We start from the raw sequence: 25044 nt of genomic DNA, 5'->3' as shown, positions 1-25044 counted from the left end.
TTTTCTACTCCGCATTTTAAGTGCACTAAGGTGTCCTTAGATGATCAATTGTGATATGGTTTTCATAATCATAAAGGTAATCATAAAACATGATACTAAAGTACTCTCCATTCCTTTCAAATTGGAGAAACTTTTATCTTTCTTCCTAATTGATTCTTCTTAATCGTCCTACTATACGTTGAAACTTTTTCAATCATTCATAATTATATTTAATCTTGTAAGTATAATCGTATTCACTATGCTTTTAGTAAATCATGACGAATAGTCTTATCGTTCTTTGTGGTGGACCTGATTAGTGCACAACAGTGTGTACTAGATCCCCTAGTCCTTCACTTGACTCACATCTATATGTGAACAAGGAATTAGTCTTAATTTCCCAAAGATGAAGGTTCTCATTCATCATACAATACAAGTTGCATGATTCCAAGTTTCTGCCCAATTAAAACTTGGTGATGAGAATCTTTCCTTATTTGGTAAATTTAAACACTACCACAAACGAAAGAATCAAATCCATATTGCTAAAAATAGAAACATTCAAACATCAATTTCCACAAAAGCCATTGCATGGAAATATAAAATACGATAAAATAAAAAATTTGCTTTATTTATAAAATGCATGAAAGTTTTCCTTACAATCAAAGAGCTTTTGAAAACTATGTTTCTAAATATTCCTAAGCAATATATCATAAGCCTTCAGCAGCAGCTCAAAATTTTGATCATCAAACCACGAAATCCATCTCTTCGCGATTAGACTCAGCCTTCTCTTGCTTTAACCTTCCTTTCTCTTCTTCGATCCTATAAAACATCAAAATGTAATCTTATCACAGCATGTATTAAGAATCTATAAATAAGAACTTAATAGAGTTAGATGGTGGACTTATCTAAAGCAGAGTCAAACACTTTGACTTTAGCATCCTTGCAATCCTTCAGGTAAATATGGCAGCTTCACACCCAACGCCCCCTCTCTTGGCAACAGAAACAAACATACTCTTTTGGAATGGTACACGGGGCAATCACAGACTTAGCCATTCTCTTTACCATTTTGTAAAATGGTTTGACCTTGGGCTTTCCATTGGAAAGAGAAAGCTATTATGTACTTCCATTGTCGCCATTATCAATGTTCATGGAAATCTAGGAAGTAGATCATCCAGTCAAATTTGATTTACCAGTGCGCCGAATCATTGTTGATTCAGCAACAATAAGCAAATAAGTAAGACCAATAAGGGTCATGTCGCGGTCTGTCATGTAGTCATATTTAATGAACTCACTATATGACTCGGAAAGTGATTGAAGAACCAAGTCAACAGCCATCTTCCTCGGGAAAATGACACCCAACATTCCCATCCTGTCAATATGAAACTTCATCTCCAAGACGTGAGCACATACAGACTTTCCATCTTTGATTTTGCCTGCCAATAGGGCTTGAGTGACCTTGAACTTTTCATGTTGACGAACATATGGGTCAGGGAGAATTATTGGAGGAGGTGGAGGAAGTGAAGTATGATTTCTGGGAACATCATCTTCATGAGGAAAGCTTTTTTTCAAAAGATTCGGAAAGACCATAGTTGTCAAAACTAGACATCTAAAAGGGAGAAACTCAAGTTTAGTTGATTTAAGTCCTTAATATAACACCCAAATGAAATATTAAGGTCAGGACCCAACACAATAATTCACAATTCAGAAGATGGATGTTGTAATCCAATTGTAAACTATTTGTTGGTAGGTAAATGACGATTTACTAATTCCACCACAAAAACGAAATTTTAAACGAATTAAGTTTTAAATGAAAATGATAGATCTTTTGAGATTCATTGAACTTTTCAATGGCATGTTTAATCTCGATTATGCCTTTCAAGTTTGTGACTTGGATACCGAGGATCACAAACAAGGTGTGAATAACCATGCAAATTACCTTGGTACTCTCGAAGTCATTTATCACCTAATTAATGTGCCGGTTAACCACACACATTCCATTGATCTATGATAAACATCGAGCTACCCTTTGCTACCCTTATTAGTCCAAGTTAGTGTGTTGGTTAACCACACACGCTCCACTAACGACTTGGCAAGGTCCAAAGTGCAAATTCATGGATTAGCATCAAATTCACATTTTTTCCTAAATTAACTAAGATTGGGAATTTATAAAAGGTTTAGTTACTTAATAATTCATTATACTTTTAATGAGGGTTTAGTGTTCTATCCTACCCTTTCAGCTAACGACCCTCCACTAGTCAAGAGTGCGGTGAGTAAGAGCGGATACCCATTCAATCGCCATTTTATAGGCAATTTCCTTAAACACCCCTTATAGACCAGCTTCGTGAATGAGGCCTACTAACGATAAGACTGACATTTTAACTTATACATATATAATAAATTAAACTTTTAATTTTATATAGTATAAGAGTGTATTTTACACTTTTAAAATACTAGGTGGTTTAATCAATTAATAAATTATACTCTTAATTTAATTAACCTTAAACCATATCATTATGGATTTAATAGTACTCTCTTAATTAAAAACTTAATTAACTTAATAAAATCCATAAGAGTGTAATCGAACTATTCAAAACATCAAGGTTATAAAAATTCAAATTAAAAACTAATTAATTAGTTTTTAAGTTACGAAGTCAAGAGTTGCACCTTTTGAAACCTTTCAGTTACAAGATTTTTTAGAATTCAATGTTTGAAATTAAAACCTTTTAATTAAACTTTTCAAATTCCAAAACTTGATTAAAAAACTCTTGAATTCCAAACTTGATGGCAAGTTTTGTAACTCCTTTAAAAAAAACTTTTGAGTTCCAAAACTTGATGGCAAGTTTTATAACTCTCTGTAGTCATAAAAGAGAATTCTCAAGTTCCATAACTTGAGGGCAAGTTTTGAAACTCTTCAAATCCATTTAGATCAAATGTTTATACTAATAAAATAATCATATTATCTATCTTTTACCAATTTGACCGAATTACAATTCATGTAGCAAGATAAATCAAATAATACAAATAATTAGTTTATCATATAACTTGTGATTATCTTAATACTTGACATTTACCTTTTAATTGGATGAGGTTGATTGCTACTATATTAGAAAAATAAACATATTTTATGATATAACACAGTTCATCGTAATAATCCTAATCCAATTCTGGCCATTGCATCTATATAACATAAAACTACCCATGGCTCTGATACCACTGTTGCGTTTTATGTACTCTAACATCCCTATGGTGCACATACAACCCTAATGCTTTGGATCTAAGTTTTCTCTAGTTATACATGCAATAAAATTATCCAGTGCATGATGTCTACAACTAGCATACAATTTGATCTTTCAAACATAAAATTAAGTTAAATGAATACCTCTATATTGTAGCTTGTAGAATTTAGCCTTTCAAGAGCTTAGCACCTCAAGTATGATGTCTCTAATGGAATCACAAGACACCATGAACAAAATGGATGATAATGAGAGAGGTCATGAACACACAAAATCGGCTAGGGCTCTACTCGGAACTCTTGGATGCCAATTTTGGAGATAAGGGGTTACACTAATAGTGTTGAGTCCCTAGTGTTTAAACTTGTAAACCATAATCCACTCCCTTGGGCCTTTAATCCAATAATCCATATGATAAGCCCGTTAGACTAACTCTTTGTCCATTCTAATCAACATGGATCAGTAGCCCAAACTATAAGTGTCACTGATTTACTTAATCAGTCTATGTTAACTTAACTTGTCTCATTTAATCACTAAATTAATTCCAAATTAATTCTTGATCAATAGTAATTAAATAATATGACTTATCAATTAATATATTATACTTATAATATATTAATTAATCACAAATAACCTCTTTCTCAAATATCGATCCTATCAAATTGTCGTGGTGAATGCAACCCAAAAAGACCATGCTACTCTCAGGTCAAGTACATACCAATTATATTTATGGGCTTAGACACCTAATACAACAGTTTAATCTCGATTATGCTCTCAATTTTGTGACTAGGATGTCGAGGATCATAAACGAGATGTGAATAACCATGCAAATTAGGTTGGTACTCTCGATGTCATTTATCATCTCGTTTTAATGTGTTGGTTAAACACACGTGCTCCATTAATCAACGATAATTTTTGAGATACCCATTACCACCCTTTATTAGTCCCCCATTAGTGTCACGGTTAACCACACACGCTCCACTAACGACTCATAAAGTATAATGTGCAATTTCATGGATTAACATACATATTCACATTTTCTTAAAGTAACCAAAAGTGGGATTTTTAGAAAATAGTTTAGTTACTTTATATCATTACACTTTTAATGGGGTTAGGTCCTATCAAACCCGTTCGGCTAACGACCGTCCACCATACAAGAGAGTGGTGGGTAAGAATGTATACCAAATGATGGTCATTTGATAGGTCGTTTCCTTAAACTCCCCTTATAGTATGTCTTTATGAATGAGGCGTACTAGAGGTTCAACTGACTTTTCTTATACATATAACATATATTAACATTTTAATTATATACATACTATAAGGTGTATTTTAAAACATTTTAAAAACACAAGGGTTTAATCTTTTAATAAATTAAATGTAAACCTTTAATGGATTTATTAATTATCTTTTAATTAATTACTTAATCAAATTAATAATAAGATCCATAATGATGTATTTTAAACTTTTTAAAATACCATGTTTATAATAATCTATAAAATAAACATTATATTATTTGACATTAATTATTAATTTCCATTAATATTCAAATTAATTATTTAAATACTTAAAAATTAATCATATTAATAACAAAACAATTAATCAAGTCAAATGCTAATCTCCTAAGTTCTAGGGTTTTTATTTATCACAATGGATACAACAAAATCGGATTTGTGGATAAACATAGCAAGTAGATATCACATAAAAGCTGTTAAGTGTGAGTGCAAGATGATCTGATGCGCAAGGACAAGGTTTGAAAACTCAAAACTTCAGTTAATGCTTAAGATCAATGCCTGCAAATAAAGAATGTTCCAGTCAAGTCTATCAAGACCATTCAAGTCTGAGTTAATGCATTCAACAAAGTATTCAAGACACAAATGAAGAGTGAAGATAATGATCAAGCTAAAGACAATAAATGAAGAAAAATGTTTGAGTGAAAGATTTGAAAGTAAATAGAAAGTGAAGTAAAGTAGAATAATGATATCTTTGGTTAAACAATCTGTCACTCATTCTTGTCACTGAAAGCTCCATATATAGGAGAAGATGTTACATCGTACATACCATTTTACATGTGTATGACTGGATAGAAGAGTTTCTTCTGACACTCTGATTATCCACTTTGACAAAATGAACTAAGTCCTATGAGTTGTTACAACACATAAACAACAAGAGTAATAAATGACAAGATAGACAAAATATTTCTTCATTCCGGACACAAATTAACTTCAGACTTCAGCCTTCAATCTTCTCTCCTGACCATTGCACTGGCTCCGGAACATAGATCATTCCCGAACTAAAACTGACTTCGGAACATACTGAGATTGAGTATTGCTAGCGGTTCAATTTTTGGTACTAACAATCTCCCCTTAAGTGAACTTAGCAATCTAGTCAGTTTAGTTTCAGTCTTCTTTGATGAACACATATGCTCTGTACATCCATTCTCTGACAGCAATAAACCATTGCAGTTGACTGATAAATTTTGTCTTCACATGCTCAGGTGCTTCAGACTTAGATGCTCGACTGATGAACTTCTGAAGTGCTTTGGTGGGAACCAGGTGTTTGTCTGAACTTGAAAGAAATCCTTGTGATTGGTTTTTCTCTGAAGTTTGACATAGCCCAGTACCGGATCATCAATGGGTCCTTCAGCTAAGATTTCAGCTTCTGGCAATTTAAATTTGAATTTTGCCAAGTGTTTATCTATTTCGAACATAAAGACCAATTCAAGGTCACACCTGCAAAATTCAGCCACATAATCTTTTAAGAAGCCTAATGCATCATGATAGGCTCCTATGCTAAGATCATCGATTTGTTGATTTCCGAAATGTGCAGCTTATGTGAGTATATCATTTGGATTAATGGCAAGAAAATCAACATCATTGATTGTCTTAGAAGTTGATTTGTTGCGAAAAATGTGATACCAGAACAGCTTGCAATTCAGCTCGAACTTGGTCAATATCTTCCTTCCAAATTCGGAGATCTTGGTGATCCTTTTCCGAGACCACACTTCTTTTTGAGGAGGTGCATTCTTGGAGTAAAAGGTCTATAATCATTCACGCTATGTTTGGATGATCATTTGAGGATCATCTTCCGGATGGAGAGGAGAAAACTTGGTGTAGAATTTGTCGAAAGGAGAGAGGGGCGGATCGATTTGATCAGAATATTGGTCCGAAAGATCATAATAAATAAATGGTACTATGTCGACATCCTTTAAAATTCCATCTCGGCAAAGGGGAGAGATCACCAACATCGGATGAGGATTATCATCCTTGAAGGATTGGATCCTGATGCTTTCTTCAAAGGACTAATTAATTTTGTCTTGCGACCAACCAAGTTTTTCTTTTGGAGGAGGTCCAGAGTGAAAAGATTCAGTGATGGGCTTTTTGCCTTTGTCTTTTTGTTGATGAAGAGCAGAGAGAATGGTTTGCATGTTTTCATCGATAATAAATCTTGGAGGAGAGGAAGGAAGAGGCTCTTCTGGAATGTCGTATGGCTTCCAAAGTGGAGAACCTTCATCAATAGGTGCAATTCGTGGAGCAGGAATTGGTGGCAGCATAGATGTGGTGCCTCAGAAGGTGTCAACCGTCAGTTTAGTTTTCACCTTAGCCATTTCGATACTTCTTCGGAGCACATCAGGCAGAATAGATGGCAATGATATTGCCGACCAAATCCTTTGTTCTTTCTCTTTCATTACTTTAGTAGGGCATTTCTTTGGAGCCTGAAGTCCTACTATTGCATTTGTTACATACTCTAATTCTTCATCACTTTCAACATCAACATCATTAGCTGCATACAGAGAGCCTGTGAGAACCTGCACATCATCTGAACTTTCATTTTCAACTTGGAGCATAAATTTCGAGGCAGGTTTCCATGATTTACTTGGTCCTTCTCCCCCTTTTGCAACGAAAGGCCCAACGACTGGTGTAAGCAAAGACGACTCCTTGAGATCAGAAAATTTGTCAAACACCTTTTGGTAGCTAGTGTTGACTTGGAGTGTCAGGGCGTCATAAGCTTCAGCTGTGGGACCCTGAGCTTTCAGATGATCAAATAACTTCCCAAGAATGGAGAGCATTTCGTCAAACTTATGATTTGGAACATCAACAATGTTCCAACACGCTCTAAGGATTTTAGGAGGACCTACTGCATAATGAGATTCATCTCATCCTTCTTCCGGATCTCTTTCTCTAGCCTTTGAATTTGTTTCTAATGTCAAGTATGAGTTTGCTTTATGAGCTCGTTGGTGGCAGCAACCAAATCAACGTGAACCGTCAACATTTGAATGATGGTGTCAGGATAGTGATCAACAGAGGCATGATAATTATATTCAACTTGTTCCATAGCATGCTTGAGTCGAAGAGAAACAAGCTGATCCAATTTGGCTTCCCTTTCAGCAGTGGTGGGTCCGGAGTCGTTGGCTTCGGACAAGGATTGGAGGATAACGTCAAGTTTGGAATCCAAATCGGAAACTTTTTCGTCGATCTTTGAGTTGATTCGGCCACTGTGATTTCAATTGTATCCACCTTTTTCATCATCTCAAAGACATTTGCATGGATTTCAAGAAGGGAAAACAGATCAATGTAGTTTCCTACAGAGGGTTGACAATTCACCCCCTCAACCTGAGAAGGTTGAAATGGTTCAGAATCAAATGGAGGAAAAGAGGGGGTTGGACCGAATATATTTTGAGAAATCGGGGCTTCGGATGACGAGGTTTGCCTTGTTTGATATTCCTAATCAAGAGCTATTTTTGAGGGTCCGAAGAGAGTTTCAAAGTCAACATCATGGATTACTTGAATGTTCGGATATTTTGGTGGAGGAGCATCGGACTCCATGATGTAAGTGGTAGCATTAGTAGGACTAGAATTCCAAACGAAATTATCATCAAAGGTTACACCAAATCTTTCGTCAATGACTCGAGTACGTCGATTAAGTACACGATAAGCCTTTCATTTTGTTGAATAACCAAGAAAGATGGCTTCATCAGCTTTGGGATGAAACTTCATAAGCTGATCACGATTGTTTTTTATGAAGCATCGACATCCAAAAACATGAAGAAAAAAAATGCTTGGCTTCCGACCATTCATGGCTTCATATGGCGTCATGTTGAGGCGTCGATTAATGATACTTCGGTTCTGAGTGAAACAATATGTTGACACGGCTTCGGCCCATAGGTAGAGTGGTAGATTTGCGAAATTCAGTATTGATTGAGCAACTTCGACTAGCATTCTGTTGCGTGTTTGGACTACACCGTTTTGTTATGGAGAGTAAGGAGAAAAGAAGTTCTGATCAATTCCTTTCTCGGTGAGGAATTTCTCAATGGCACCATTGGTGAATTCCAAGCCATTATCACTTCGGATTCTTCTTACAGGAAGTTTGATGAAAACTTTTATTCCTTTGATGAAGTTGATAAGTTCGGAGGCTATTTCATAGTTTAGCCTAAGGAAGAAGACCCAGGTGAACTTTGTAAATACATCAACAATCATAAGAATGTATTTCTTGTGATGAAGACTCTATACAATTAAGGGTCCACATAGATCAATGTGTAGAAGTTCCAACGGTTCCGAGATTGATTTTTCAATGATGACAGGATGACCCTTCTTCGTTTGCTTTCCACACTCACACGTAACATACAAATGATCATTTTTGAACTTTAGGAGTGGCAGTCCTCTTAGCATTTCACCAGATACAAGATTATTCATGTACCGAAAATTCAGATGAGCAAGCCTTCGATGCCATAATCAACTAACGTCAAGAACATCTTTGGAATGAAGGCAGAGTTGAGTTTTGCCAATGACCATGTTGATGTCAAGTGGATACATGTTTTTGTTGAGATTTGACTTGATTATGCATTATTTCCAGTCTTCGGTCATCACATAGCCGTGTTTCTTGCAGAATTCAACTCGTCGATTTGAGTCAGTGAGTTGAGCTACAATTATCAAGTTGTGCTTCAGGTCAGCTATGTAAGCCACGTTTGAAATAGAGAAATTTCCATTTGTGAGAATACCATAGCCACGAATCTGAGTGTTGGAGTTGTTGTCATATGATCTTGTAGAAAGTCCTTCTGCCCCGTCATGTGCATGGAGCAAGCACTATCAATATACCATATTGTATCTTGCTCCGAAGCACAAAGTGCCTACAAAATGAGTGAGTGATGGAGTTTTTAGGCTTCGAGTTAGGTTTTGAAGCAAGAATATGGGCTTTGGACTTAGGTTGTGACTTCCGGACAATAGTGTGTTTCTTTAAGTTATTTCAAGAGTCCTTTGGAAATAGACAGAAGGTCATGGTTTTCTCATCTATCCAGTAATCATACTGAATGATATGATGGTTCGAAATGACCTTCTTCGGACATGTGGTCTCCGGAGCAGTGGGTATCACTGTCTTGTCCGGAGTCAAGGGATTTTTCACTTTCCAAACAAGTTTTCATTTTGAGGATTTTTGTGAAATTGGTTTCTTTGAAAATATTTCTTTATTTGATGGTGCATTTATTTTGAAATGGATTGAGGTTTGAAAATTGTACCATCTGCTTTGGCTATAAAAATTGATGAAACATTCCGAGAAGAGCCATTTCGGATTGATTAAGTTCTTGAACCTTGTATTTCGGGAGTGTGATTGACAACTTTCTTAGGTTCCGAATGACTAGGGAGATTGGATTGTCTTTTGAGAATCTTAACAGGAGCAAATGTGTTATGATCATGAGAAGAAGATTTGCTACTACTTCTAGATGCGTTCTTTTTGGAGTCCTCAAGAAACCTAGAATTTTGTCTTGACCTTACTTCATTTTTAAGGGCATTTTTGGCTTCATGCTTTGGACTTATGATATCATTTCTGTTCAAAAAAGGTTTCTACCTTTGGTTAGATGTTGACTTTTATGATTAACCACTTGAAGGGTTACTAAACTTGGGTCTGATGGGTACTAAGGATGTTTTGGAAGTCACTTAGGAATTTAATCGGGTAAAATTTTTAAACTCCGTTTAACGTTGGTATGGAGTGGATCCCCACCTGGTCACCAACTTAGACCCTATATAAGGGTTGATGGGCCTCCATTTGAGGCTTTCCCCACTCTAAAAGCTTTTTCTCTCTACAAGTGGGTTTGTTCAAGAATCACCTCATTCAAGCTCCAAAATCGTAAGTAATCCTCTCTAGCTTGTTGTTTAGCTTTGCATTCATACAAACCTGGGATTTAATCACCCAAACACCTTAAAAACTCGAGTTTACGGTTTGGGAACACCTCCCAAAATCGTAAACACCCTTAAGGGGGTTTTTGAAGCCCAAAATCCCTCCAAAACTCTTCTAATACTCATCTTTGACTTAGAAACTTACATGCATGAAGTTAGAAACCAAAAATCGGGCCTTTAGGAGTGTAAACATGAGTTTACGGTCCATGAATATTCATGAACCATAAACACCAAAACCGTAAACACCATAAATGGTGTTTTGATGTCCCTAACTCCTTCCTTAGCATGTTAAATGGACTAGAAACTTGTATGATTGAACTTAGGATCACAAAACACGAAGGGAATAATGTGCTAAAGGGTTTACGGCCGTAAACCCTAGTGTTTACGACCATAAACTCCCACGGAGTGGTCCAATGACCGCAAACTCCAAGGAAGTGCCCCTTTTTAACCCTAAACACCCCTCAAGCCCTGGAATTTACCTTGGAACCTTTCCTAGTGATACAAGAGACTTGAAAGCTCACAAATACACTCCTCCCATGAGTTTACGGTCGTAAACTCATAGGGGAAGTGGTCCCTCAGCCGTAAACTCACCTAAGGTGAGTGTTTGAGGAGTAAACTCCATAGTGAGGCTTAACACTCCTTCCTTGCAACCCAATAACCGTCTAACCCTTGACCAAAGAGTTTTTCTTCGCATTAGGATGTATACATGTGTTTAATTAGTGTCCTAATCACTAATTACTTGTAAACATATATCTTCATATGCTACTAGGGTCATAGAGTGTGTTTAAGTCCTTACTTGACACCAAAAGCTCACCCGACACTTCCACCCAATCTACTCGCTATAGGTGAGTTCATACCCCTTAAATAACGTTTTCAAATGTTTTTACATGTTTTTTTTTTGGGGGGGGGGGGGGAATACAAGTTAAATGCAACAGGTTTTAGTATCAAATCATATGTGATTTATAACCTGCAGCCAAAAAGGATTTTGTATACTGTTAGCTACTTATCAATAAAACTGTTTTAAATAATTATCAAACGTATTTTCTAGGTTAAACTGTTGTTAAACTATTTTCAAATTGTGTTTAAACTACTTTTCTTTTAAACTATATCTACACTAATATAATTATATAAGTAAGACTTGAAGGACTTAGGACCGATAGCTCGCCTTATTTCCTGTTCTTGTTTGATTGTGGTCTTAGGGTATATTGTTATCCGTCCGACTGTCGTTGATTTCTTAGTTATATATCATATATATTTGTGTTAGATATGAAAGTCTTCATCTTATTCAATACCCTTGTAAATCAAAGGCATGCAATCCCACACTCTATTTAACTATAATAGGTATAGTTAAGACTACTGCTCGTTACCTTTATCACTACGATAATCACTATAATTACTACTATTACAAGTTAATGCACATTAAAGAGAACACTTTATGTACTATACTAAAAGTTTACTATACTATAATACAAGAGAATACACTAATCCAGAGTATAACACACTATCCCTCTATACGGCACTCTACTACGTAAATACCATGTAACCAGAGCTTCCCGGAAGGAAAGCAACACTACGTGTATAGATCTATATAGGACGGACGCTATTACATCCCGACTGTTAACTACAGTCCGAGCCGACCAGGCCCAGGGTTGACATAACATCGCTACACTACGTATGACCGGGAAGGTCATCGGACTCTCTATTTATCAATCATTTTGGTTACATGAGAGATTACATCCATATCCAAATTAACACACTAAGAATTTAAGTCCAAATTAACTTCCCGAAGTAAATAAATAAATATTACTAATCGAAGTTTGCAACACTACTATAGCCAGTCGGCAACACTTTTCCTCATTTACGTTACTTGAATGGAATTTATTACCTTATTTTTATAACTGAAAGTTTCAATGGAAATACTTTTACACACTCGAAGGATTTAACTTACAAATGCTCAATTCTGGAAAATATAGGATTTTCTAGGGATTTCTACTATTCTCAAACATTAATTACAGCTTTTATATTACATGATTGTAAACACTTGTATACAAGCAACGACACTAAATTCTTATGAACTCACCAGCTTTATGCTGATTCTCATTTTCAAAATAACTTGTATTCTCAGGTCAAAAATCGACAGGTACTGGTGCAGCTTTTGAGAAGATGGAGCGTTTACCAGACGCATCTTTTGTTTTGTTTATACTTTTGGTGTCTATCAGAACTATACAGAACACGCTTGTATTTAAAAATTTATATATTAATACAATGGTTGTTGTCGCTTGTTTTTACTATTATGCAATTGTTATGATACTGTACATGACGTCCTCCACCCCATAACGTATTCCGCCATTCTCAGTTTTGGGGTGTGACAGATTGGTATCAGAGCATTGCTTATAGTGAATCAAGTATATCAACCCATGAAAGATATACGAACTATAAACACTTCGGGACTAAAACACTCTGACCAAGAATATATACTTTTAAATGCTAAAAGGTTTCATTAAGTATATATATCCATTCACCAATACAAAGGGTCAGTATCATGCTAGAACAGAATAAAAGTATTAAGATTGTTGAACAGCACAATTAAGCTTAGAGACATATAGTCACATCTGGGTGGATGTAGCCTGATCAACTACATCTTTCTAGGAGTGACTAGCATGTGCCTAAGAGTGGTTGTGGTGTTGCAACAAGTCTAAAAAGTTACCAACACTACCACAAGAACGTTAGAACAAGAATACTATAGGAGTATTCTGCCTTCTACTACCTACATATGTGAGAACTAAAAGGGTCGTTACTAGTATGGAAATAGTTGCTAAGTGGATACACCACGGTTACATGTGACTAGGGCATTATAGACTTAGAATCTGTGACGTTTGCTTCATTTCCTGTTCTTGTTTGATTGGGGATCTGGAGTTAGGGTCGCATATTCGAAGGACTATCTTGCTTTGGTTACATGTAATTGGTATGCACTATGCAAGTATTGGGTCGACTGATAACGATCATCTTAAAAGTATCCTAGATTAGTACGCCTATTAACCTTTCTTTCCCCATTCTCGCATAGATAGCATGGGTGACTTCCACCATCCCGGCGATCCGTACTATCCAAACCAAGGCAATGGAAGATGGATCGATGAGGAACCAGAAGATGATCACCCGATCCCTTTGGATGATCATCGTGCTGAAGGCTTTTCGGATAGCTCCAACTCCGAGCCAGAATTCAACAACATGCCCCCAGTAGCTCCAAACCCTAACCCCCGTCCGGCATTTCAAGGCCCCACCCCCATGTGGGCAATAACCTTGAACCGATGGAGCGATGAGCAAGGTCAGCCTGAACCTTTCAACAGAGACCGAAGCTTCTACAACATAAGCGAAGGAGGATCCGCGGACTGAGTCTTGCCTATCATGGTCTGAAGCATCGCCAGGAGCGTCGAACAAGGTCAAGCAGTTATTGGCCGAGTTGTGGAAGTTGATGCCAACTCTAACCTCAACACTATTCGCATCCGCCAACTGGAAGAAGCTATGGATAGGACGAGGAGGACCAATGGGGCTCTGCAGCAACAGCTAGCTGCATCCCGAGCCGAATTCAGGGAACTCCGGGCGCGTCAGAGAGCACAAGAAAGACATCTTCAAGAAGTTGTGTGCCAACTGGCTGATCTTAGGGTTCGCCCAAGGGATACCCGTCGTCAGTAGAAGATGTCCACTTATCTCCCTCTTTTGTTTAAGGAATAACCTGTTCTTTTCTATGATCGGTGGAGCACTTATCTGTAACATTCCTAACTTTGAAAGTACTCTAATTAGGCCTCTAGGATGCCAACATTTTTCCCTCATGGTTTGATGTAAGACCTACTATTAGGTCACTTTTCCCGAACTTATACCAGTAAAATTGGCAGTTACTTACTCTGTTACTATGACTCTCTCTGATTATTGGGCTATGTTGATTTAGTCCATGAAATACTCTTATCATACTTACAATAGACTCTTACTATTATCATCATCTCTATGAACTTTTAGTAAAAGATGCCTCCTCGCAAGCGCCCGAACAGAGGCAGACCTGCGACTCAAACCCCACCTCCACCTCCTCCTCCACAATTCGATCTTGTGATGTTTCAAACAGCTGTAACTGCAGCTGTAACGGCCGCTATGGCTCAAATGCATTCCGGTGATGCCAATGGAGCTGGAATGGGCACCAACTCCAGACATGACGAAATCCATGCATGTATACAGGGGTGTACTTATAAGGATTTCATGAACTGTAAACCAACATTTTTCAATGGGACCGGAGGAATTCTTGCTCTGTCCCAATAGATCGAAATAACTGAAGCCATCTTTGAAATGTGCTCATGCCCCGAAGAAAGAACAATAAAGTTCGTTGCTGCCACTTTCACTGAAAGGGCCCTGACATGGTGGAATGGCCATGTCAATTCACTCTCTTTCGTGACAACCAATGTCATGGGCTGGGACACATTAAAGGACCAACTGAAAAGAGAGTACTACCCTAGAGGTGAGGTTCAGAAGCTCGAGGAGGAACTCTAGAACCTCAAGATGAAAGGGACAGACATAGTGGCTTATACAACCAGGCTCTACGACCTGGTAGCTATATGCCCTAACATGATCCCTTCTGAAAGCAAGAAAATCGAACGATACATCTGGGGTTTAGTGCCCCTGTATCGAGGAAACGTTCTATCTTCACATCCTGCAACCTTTGACAGAGCCAAGGAGTTGGCCCACAGGTTGATTGATCATGAAACTCCTTCCACTCCATCAGCAACAACAAAAACTGCCACTGCACAGTCCAAGACATCCGACAACAAGAGGAAACGGTGGGACAAAAAGAGGGACAAGAAAGCTCAATCCTCTTCCAAAAACCAACAGATGGTGGCTGTCCATGCTACCACCACTCCTACTACTCCGGTACCAGCAAAAACCTATGTTGGAAACCTGCCCAAGTGTCCCAAGTGCCCTTTCCATCACAACGGCCCCTACCGTGAATTGCACTGCACCAACTGCGACTGGAAGGGCCATACCGTCCGGTTTTGCAGATCCCAACCCAAACCTATCTCCCAAGTCTCCAGCTCGGGAGTGAGCCAGGCCTGATATGGCTGCGGTGAAGTTGTCCATTTCAAAAAAAAACTGTCCGAAGGCCGGGAATACTAGAGGAATAGGAAGACTACTCGCTATTGGCCACAATGAAGCAGTAGTGGACCCCACAGTAGTCACGGGTATGTTCCTTCTCAACAACTCTTATGCTTGTGTCTTATTCGATAGTGGTGTAGAAAGAAGCTTCATAAACCAAAACCTTAAACACTTACTTGAGCAATTCCCACAACCACTAAAAGAAACATTCGTCGTAGAAATGGCTAACGGAAAGACGGAGAGCCCTAACGAAATCTACATAGGTTTCACTCTCACGTTAGATGATCATTCATTCCCAATCGACCTCATACAAGTTTCGATCAAGAGTTTCGATGTCATTGTTGGCATGGACTGGTTGAGTCTCCATCGCGCTGATATCCTATGCTTTGACAAAGCAATCCGTCTAAATCTACTGAATAACGAGACCCTGTTAATCTACGGAGACAAACCCAGTACGAGCCTTCGCATCATCTCGAGTATTCAAGCTCAGAACTATTTGCGTAAGGAGTATCGTGCATTCCTTGCTCACGTGGTCGATATGAGCCAGAAAACGAAAGACCTAAAAGACTTCCCCGTCGTATGTGACTTCCCCGACGTCTTTCCAGAGGAGCTCCCAGGTTTACCTCCTAAACGTCAGGTTGAGTTCAGAATCGACCTAATCCCACGGGCTACCCCTGTAGCTAAATCGCCCTATCGTCTAGCGCCTGCTGAGATGTAAGAACTGTACGGTCAACTTCATGAGCTGCTCAGCAAGGGCTTCATAAGACCAAGCTTCTCACCTTGGGGAGCATCGGTCTTGTTCGTGAAGAAAAAGGATGGATCATTTTGTATGTGCATCGACTACAGAGAACTCAACAAGCTGACAGTCAAAAATCGCTACCCTCTTCCGTGTATAGACGACCTATTCGACCAACTGCAAGGGGCGAGCTACTTTTTCAAGATTGATCTTAGGTCCGAGTATCACTAGTTACGAGTGCTAGAGGAGGATGTTCCGAAAAAAGCCTTCTGAACTCGTTACAGACACTATGAGTTCGTGGTAATGTCATTCGGACTGACCAACGCGCCTGCAGTGTTCATGGATTTAATGAATAGGGTGTGTCGTCCTTACTTAAATCAGTTCGTTATCATTTTCATTGATAACATACTCATCTACTCTTGAAGTAAGGAGGAGCGTAGCAATCACCTACGACAAGTCCTAGAAACCCTACGATCAGAGAAGCTATATGCGAAATTCTCGAAATGCGAATTGTAGATCCGAAGAGTCGAATTCTTAGGACACGTGGTTAGTGAAGAGGGAATCCACGTGGACCCATCCAAAATCAAAGCTATTGAAAACTGGTCAGCATCGAAGATGCCTACAGAAATTCATCAATTTCTAGGCCTCGCTAGCTACTACCACAGCTTCATTCAGAACTTCTCTCGAATTGCAAAACCTCTCACCACATTGACTCAGAAAGGCGTGACATTTGACTGGGGAGAGAAACAGGAGAAGGCATTCCAAACTTTGAAGCGAGCCCTATGCACTGCACCGATATCTTCCCTTCCCGAAGGGACAGAAGATTTCGTGGTATACTGCGATGCATCAAACCAGGGGCTTGGTTGTGTTCTGATGCAACGAGGTAAGGTCATTGCCTACGCCTCAAGACAGATGAAGACACACGAGGTAAACTACACCACGCACGACCTCGAATTAGGAGGGGTTGTGTTTAGCCTGAAGATCTGGAGACATTACCTGTACGGTACGAAGAGCACAATATACACCGACCATAAAAGCCTACAATACATATTCAACCAGAAGGAGATCAATATGCGACAAAGACGGTGGTTCGAGCTACTCAATGATTGCAAATGCAAAATTCGTTATCATCCGGGTAAAGTCAATGTGGTAGCGGACGCCCTAAGCCGGAAGGAACATTCTGGTCGAAGAGTCAAGTCGTTAACAATGACTATCCATTCGCATCTCTCCACACAGATCAACAAATCTCAGCTCGAAGCATTGAAGCCTGAAAATGTGGCGGGAGAATCCCCGCGAGGAATGGATAAGAACTTGGAAGTCAAGGGTGATGGAGCTTTATATCTCATGGACCGAATCTGGACACCGCGTCACGGTGGTTTCAGAGACTTGGTCATGAAGGAAGCACACAACACTCGATATTTCGTTCACCCAGGTTCGGATAAGATGTATCTGGATCTTAAAAAGTCATATTGGTGGCCTAACATGAAAGCAGAGATTGCTACCTTCGTGAGTAAATGCCTTACTTGCGCGAAGGTCAAGGTCAAATACCAAAAGCCATTAGGATTATTACAGCAACCGGAGATACCCGAATGGAAGTGGGAGCGGATCACTATAGATTTCATAACCAAGCTATCCAAGACAACAGGAGGTCTTGATACCATATGGGTCATTGTCGACAAATTGACCAAGTCCGTGCACTTCCTACCCATCAAAGAGACAGATAAGATGGAGACACTCACAAGAACATACATTAAGGAAATCGTACGACTCCATGGTGTCCCTATATCTATAATCTCCGATAGAGATAGTAGGTTCACTTCGAGATTTTGGCAATCGCTACAAAGCGCCTTAGGGACGAGGTTGGACATGAGTACAACCTACCATCCGCAGACCGACGGGCAAAGTGAGAGGACTATCCAAACCCTGGAGGACATGTTGCGGGCCTGTGTGATTGACTTTGGTAAGGCATGGGATACCCACTTACCCATTGTATAGTTTTCTTACAATAACAGTTATCACACGAGCATCAAGGCAGCTCCGTTCGAAGCCCTCTACGGTCGGAACTGCAGATCCCCTCTGTGTTGGGCTAACATGGGTGACACTCAGTTAGCTAAAGGACGAGTTCCTGACAGCGATCTCATGGGTCCGGAGATCATTCGAGAAACGACCGAGAAGATTGTACAGATTCGCAAACGATTAAAAGCCGCTAGGGATCGACAGAAAAGCTACGCAGACAAACGAAGAAAACCTTTGGAATTACAGGTGGGAGACCGAGTCCTTTTGAAAGTCTCACCCTGGAAGGGCACGATACGCTTTGGAAAGCGTGGAAAGCTGAACCCAAGGTACATAAGGCCTTTCGAGATTCTCTCCAGAATTGGCTCCGTAGCCTACAAACTTAACCTGCCCCAGGAACTCCATAACATACACCCTACCTTCCACGTATCGAACTTGAAGAAGTGCCTATCAGACGAGACACTCGTAATCCCACTAGATGAGATTGAGATCAACGAGTGCCTCAACTTCATGGAAGAACCTGTGGAGATCATGGACCGGGAGATCAAGCGAACGAAACAAAGCCACATCCCAATTGTGAAGGTTCGCTGGAACACCAAGCGAGGGCCGGAGTTCACTTGGGAGCGCGAGGATCAAATGAAACTTAAATATCCTCATCTCTTTGCCTAGTTGTGTTATAATAACTTAGCTACTTAAATTCTAAATTTCGGTACGAAATTTCCTCTAACGAGGGGATGATGTGACAACCCGAAATTTATTTCGTCAATGTAACCCATTACCGCTAATAAAATAATTTTTATTAGTATTTGTCTTCGTTAACATTTGGGTTAGGCAATTCAATAAAGGTTTTATTTTATTTTATTTTATTTTATCAGTGTCGTAATGAAATAAATAAAATCACGTGAAATACCCTCTAATTTATTTGGAAAAGGTTTTAGTTAAGTAAATTTAATCGGGTAAAATTTTTAAACTCCGTTGAACGTCGGTATGGGGTGGATCCCCATCTGGCCACCAACTTAGACCCAATATAAGGGTTGAAGGGCCTCCATTTGAGGCTTTCCCCACTCTAAAAGCTTTCTCTCTCTACAAGTGGGTTTGTTCAAGAATCACCTCATTCAAGCTCCAAAATCGTAAGTAATCCTCTCTAGCTTGTTGTTTAGCTTTGCATTCATAAAAACCCGGGATTTAATAACCCAAACACCTTAAAAACTCGAGTTTACGGTTTGGGAACACCTCCCAAAATCGTAAACACCCTTAAGGGGGTTTTTGAAGCCCAAAATCCCTCCAAAACTCTTCTAATACTCATCTTTGACTTAGAAACTTACATGCATGAAGTTAGAAACCAAAAATCGGGCCTTTAGGAGTGTAAACATGAGTTTACGGTCCATGAATATTCATGAACTGTAAACACCAAAACCGTAAACACCATAAATGGTGTTTTGATGTCCCTAACTCCTTCCTTAGCATGTTAAATGGACTAGAAACTTGTATGATTGAACTTAGGATCACAAAACACGAATGGAATAATGTGCTAAAGGATTTACAGCCATAAACCCTAGTGTTTACGACCATAAACTCCCACGGAGTGGTCCAATGACCGCAAACTCCAAGGAAGTGCCCCTTTTTAACCCTAAATACCCTCAAGCCCTGGAATTTACCTTGGAACCTTTCCTAGTGATACAAGAGACTTGAAAGCTCACAAATACACTCCTCCCATGAGTTTACGGTCGTAAACTCATGGGGGAAGTGGTCCCTCAGCCGTAAACTCACCTAAGGTGAGTGTTTGAGGAGTAAACTCCATAGTGAGGCTTAACACTCCTTCCTTGCAACCCAATAACCGTCTAACCCTTGACCAAAGAGTTTTTCTTCGCATTAGGATGTATACATGTGTTTAATTAGTGTCCTAATCACTAATTACTTGTAAACATATGTCTTCATATGCTACTAGGGTCATAGAGTGTGTTCAAGTCCTTACTTGACACCAAAAGCTCACCCGACACTTCCACCCAATCTACTCGCTATAGGTGAGTTCACACCCCTTAAATAACGTTTTCAAATGTTTTTACATGTTTTTTTTTTTTTTTTTTGGGGGGGGGGGGGGAATACAAGTTAAATGCAACAGGTTTTAGTATCAAATCATATGTGATTTATAACCTGCAGCCAAAAAGGATTTTCTATACTGTTAGCTACTTATCAATAAAACTGTTTTAAATAATTATCAAACGTATTTTCTAGGTTAAATTGTTGTTAAACTATTTTCAAATTGTGTTTAAACTACTTTTCTTTTAAACTATATCTACACTAATATAATTATATAAGTAAGACTTGAAGGACTTAGGACCGATAGCTCGCCTTATTTCCTGTTCTTGTTTGATTGTGGTCTTAGGGTATATTGTTATCCGTCCGACTGTCGTTGATTTCTTAGTTATATATCATATATATTTGTGTTAGATATGAAAGTCTTCATCTTATTCAATACCCTTGTAAATCAAAGGCATGCAATCCCACACTCTATTTAACTATAATAGGTATAGTTAAGACTACTGCTCGTTACCTTTATCACTACGATAATCACTATAATTACTACTATTACAAGTTAATGCACATTAAAGAGAACACTCTATGTACTATACTAAAATTTTACTATACTATAGTACAAGAGAATACACTAATACAAAGTATAACACACTATCCCTCTTTACGACACTCTACTGCGCAAATACCATGTAACCAGAGCTTCCCGGAAGGAAAGCAACACTACGTGTATAGATCTATATAGGACGGACGCTATTACATCCCGACTGTTAACTACAGTCCGAGCCGACCAGGCCCAGGGGTGACATAACTTCGCTACAGGACGGACGCTATTACATCCCTAGAAAATATAGGATTTTCTAGAGATTTCTACTATTCTCAAACATTAATTACAGCTTTTATATTACATGATTGTAAACACTTGTATACAAGCAACGACACTAAATTCTTATGAACTCACCAGCTTTATGCTGATACTCGTTTTCAAGATAACTTGTATTCTCAGGTCAAAAAAAGACAGGTACTGGTGCAACTTTTGAGAAGATGGAGCGTTTACAAGACCCATCTTTTGTTTTGTTTATACTTTTGGTGTCTATTAGCAGTATACAGAACACGCTTGTATTTAAAATTTTCTATATTAATACAATGGTTGTTGTCGCTTGTTTTTACTATTATGCAATTGTTATGATACTATACATGACGTCCTCCACCCCAGAACGTATTCTGTCGTTCTCGGTTTTGGGGTGTGACATGATTCAGGTCCAGGTTTGTCAGAGGCGGAAGAGGCGTGGAATCAGGACACTAGAGAACAATTTGATTAAATTCAGGAATCAAGGAAGCAAACCTGTCAGAGGTCTAAGGAAGGGGTGACAAGGGAGAGACAGATTTATCCAAATGTTGATGGTTCAGAACATCTCCCATAAAGGTCAGGTTTTGTAACTCCTTCAAGGGACTAGCTATAGGTTTTGGAAACTTGCTTCCGAGACCAGGAGCTTTTCACCAAGGATGATGAAAGTTTTGAGTCATCCGTTGATTTGCTTCAAGCAACTCAATGGAATTATGCAAAGCATCTATTTTGGCATTGAGACATTTGTTATCAAAAATCAAAACATTTCTTTCAGAATAAGTGATTTCACATTTTTCTTTAAGAAAGATACATCCATCTTTTGACATTACAAGCTCGCGTTCTAAAGACTCTATTTTTAACTTCTTATCCTCGAAACGTAACCTGAGACGACTCAATTCACTATCCTTCTTCTCACTAGCTTCTATGGTAGACTCATATGCTATATAGATGGTGTTTATATCTGTTTGGATCTGGGTTAGATAAGATTCACAAAGAGACATATCAAAATCATTATCAGTAATCATGGATTTTACCTACTAAACGATGCTTCAACGTGGTGGATCGTTAGTGGCCATGTAGCAGTAGTTTGGTTCAGCAGCGTCATCTTCATCTTCTGACCCAAAGGACCAATAGCTGTCATCACATTCAACTATTTGTCTTGCCATTTGAAACATGTTTCTTCTAGTAACCATATCATCATCATCTCTGAATGACCAATATCCTTCGACATTCAACTATTTGTCTTGCCTTTTCACTTTCAGCCATCTCCTGAGCTCTTTGTGCATAGTAAGTAGAATCCTTGACTTTGGTTTTTAGTGGAGCTTCAGCCAGAGAATCTTTTGCAAAATGATTTGCATGGCCACATTTATGATACACGATTTTTGTTTGTCTGATTTCGAAACTCGTTGAGGTTTCGGGTTGGAATTTGGTTTAGAGATGTTTGGTTTGTATGCTGGTGGATTTTTCGGAGCGGATTGAGGTTCCGGAGCTGAGTATAGTTGAGGATTGTTTAGGTGAGGAACATGAAAATGGTTGTGGTACGGTTTGTAAGATGGATTAAAAGGACGTTTATATTTCATGGAAAATAGTGCAAACTCCTGTTGGAAATGGAGTTCGGAGTCCATAGCTTCTGAATCAAGATTACCATCAACAAGATAGTTAGAAGTGGGCAAGATAGGTAAGGAGGCTTGAACAGGTGGAATACCATATTTGAAGAGGTCCGAGGAGGATGGGTTTGGAATAGGTGGTTTAAAGGAACTGACGAGAGCAAGAGGACCTCCGGAGAGTTCTCTTAAGGTCTGAGCAACGTTTGATTCATGAACTTGAAGTTCATCAAATGGTTGGTAAAGCTTCAGCTTCTTCAGAGATCCATTGCTTTGAAGACAAGATTTCATGTTTCTCCATCCTTTACCGAGGTTGTTTATGAATTTGAGATTGCATTCCAAGGGAGTTTGGATAATCCCATGAGCAATCATGTTGTTAACCACGATTCGGTACCAGTTGGAGGTTGAGGCAACTGATTCACCAGGAGTTGTTGTAAATTTGTCAAACTCGTTGACAACAGAGGTTAGATGCTTGTCTTTCATATTTTGTGAACCTTCAAACAGATCTTGAAGAGTATCCCAAATCTCTTTGGCAGATTTGCGCAACTTAATGTGTTCAAAGAGAGATGATGGAAAACCAAACACCATTTCGGAAAAAGCAACTTGATCGGCATGCAGTTTTTCGATATCATCAGCAGTAAGAGGTGTTGGACGATTTTCATATTGACCCATGAGTTGAGTAGTAGCATCTCTAACTATTGTTTTAACTGGAACATGAGGACCTTCTTTTACGGATCTCCAGATAGCTTCACCTTTCTCTTTACCCAGTAAAAATATTTCCATTCTGACTTTCCAATGATCATATTCTTCAACAACTAGTAGTGGGGGTCATATAGGGCAACCCACGCTATTTGCTATTTGCATTGAATACATTTGTTGAGTATTAGAAGCAACCATTGAAGTTAAGATATATTCAAGAAAAAGTGGTATATAGAAGAACTTTTATCCTGAACATAGAAATGGTTGAAATACCAAGGTAATTTCACACCAACTATAATCTGATCTTATGGATTCAAAGGACAACCACTTAACCTCTGATACCAATTGTGAGTGTAAGATGATCTGATGCACATGAACAAGGTTTGAAAACTCAAACCTTGAGTTAATGCTTAAGATCAATCTATGCAAATAAAGAATGTTCCGGTCAAGTCTGGAAAGACCAGTCAAGTCTAAGTTAATGCATTTAACAAAATATTTAAGACATAAATGAAGAGTGAATATAATGATCAAGGTAAAGACAATAAATGATGAAAAATGTTTGAGTGAATAATTTGAAAGTAAATAGAAAGTGAATTAAAGTAGAATAATGTTATCTTTGGTTGAACAATTTGTCACTCATTCTTGTCATAGAAAGCTCCATATATAGGAGAAGATGTTACATCGTACATCCCATTTTACATACATAGGACTGGATAAAAGAGTTACTCCTGACACTCTGATTATCCACTTTGGCAAAATGAACTATGTCCTGTGAGTTGTTACATCACATAAATGACAAGAATGATAAATGACAAGATAGACAAAATATTCTTCATTCTGGACACAAATTGACTTCGGACTTCAGCCTTCAATCTTCTCTCCTGACCATGCACTGGCTCCGGAACATAGATCATTCCAGAACTAAAACTGACTTCGGAACATATTGAGGTTGAGGATTGTTAGCGATTCACTTTTAGGTACTAACATTAAGGTAGATTAAAAAAAAGAAATTTTGTCCAGACAAATGCTCATGTCAAGAGCATCAGAAGCTCACGTCGTGAGCTACGACAGATCCAAAGAAAGTTTTTTTTTTTTTTTTTCTGATTCACCAATGTGCAAATACATGAAAGACAAACCTAGGCCCTGATACCACTGATGAGTTTTGGGGGTTACAAGTTCAATGCCATAAGCGAAAAGTAATCAAAAACAATTTCAATTACCAAAAATATCCGGTTTTTTTTAAAAGAAATTATCGGTTGTTTTGTGACGTGACATTTATCCTTTACGTTTTTAGGACAACATGAAACAAAAATAAGAAATGTTGCCTTTTGTTTAAGGTAAAACTTAAGAAATTGACCATTACTCAACAACTATTTATTGAAACAAAAATAAGTGATGTCATTTATTTTCCTTAAACTCTCATTATAGTATGACTTCGTGAATGAAGCGTACTCGAGGTTCGATTGACTTTTCTTATACATATAATATATATTAACATTTTAATTATATACATACTATAAGTGTATTTTAAAATATTTTAAAAACACAATGGTTTAATCTTTTAATAAATTAAATTTAAACATTTAATGGATATATTTATTAT

This window comes from Lactuca sativa, chromosome 7 (genome assembly GCF_002870075.4).
Source record: "Lactuca sativa cultivar Salinas chromosome 7, Lsat_Salinas_v11, whole genome shotgun sequence".
Taxonomy (NCBI): domain Eukaryota; kingdom Viridiplantae; phylum Streptophyta; class Magnoliopsida; order Asterales; family Asteraceae; genus Lactuca; species Lactuca sativa.
This window is presented reverse-complemented; position numbering follows the sequence as displayed.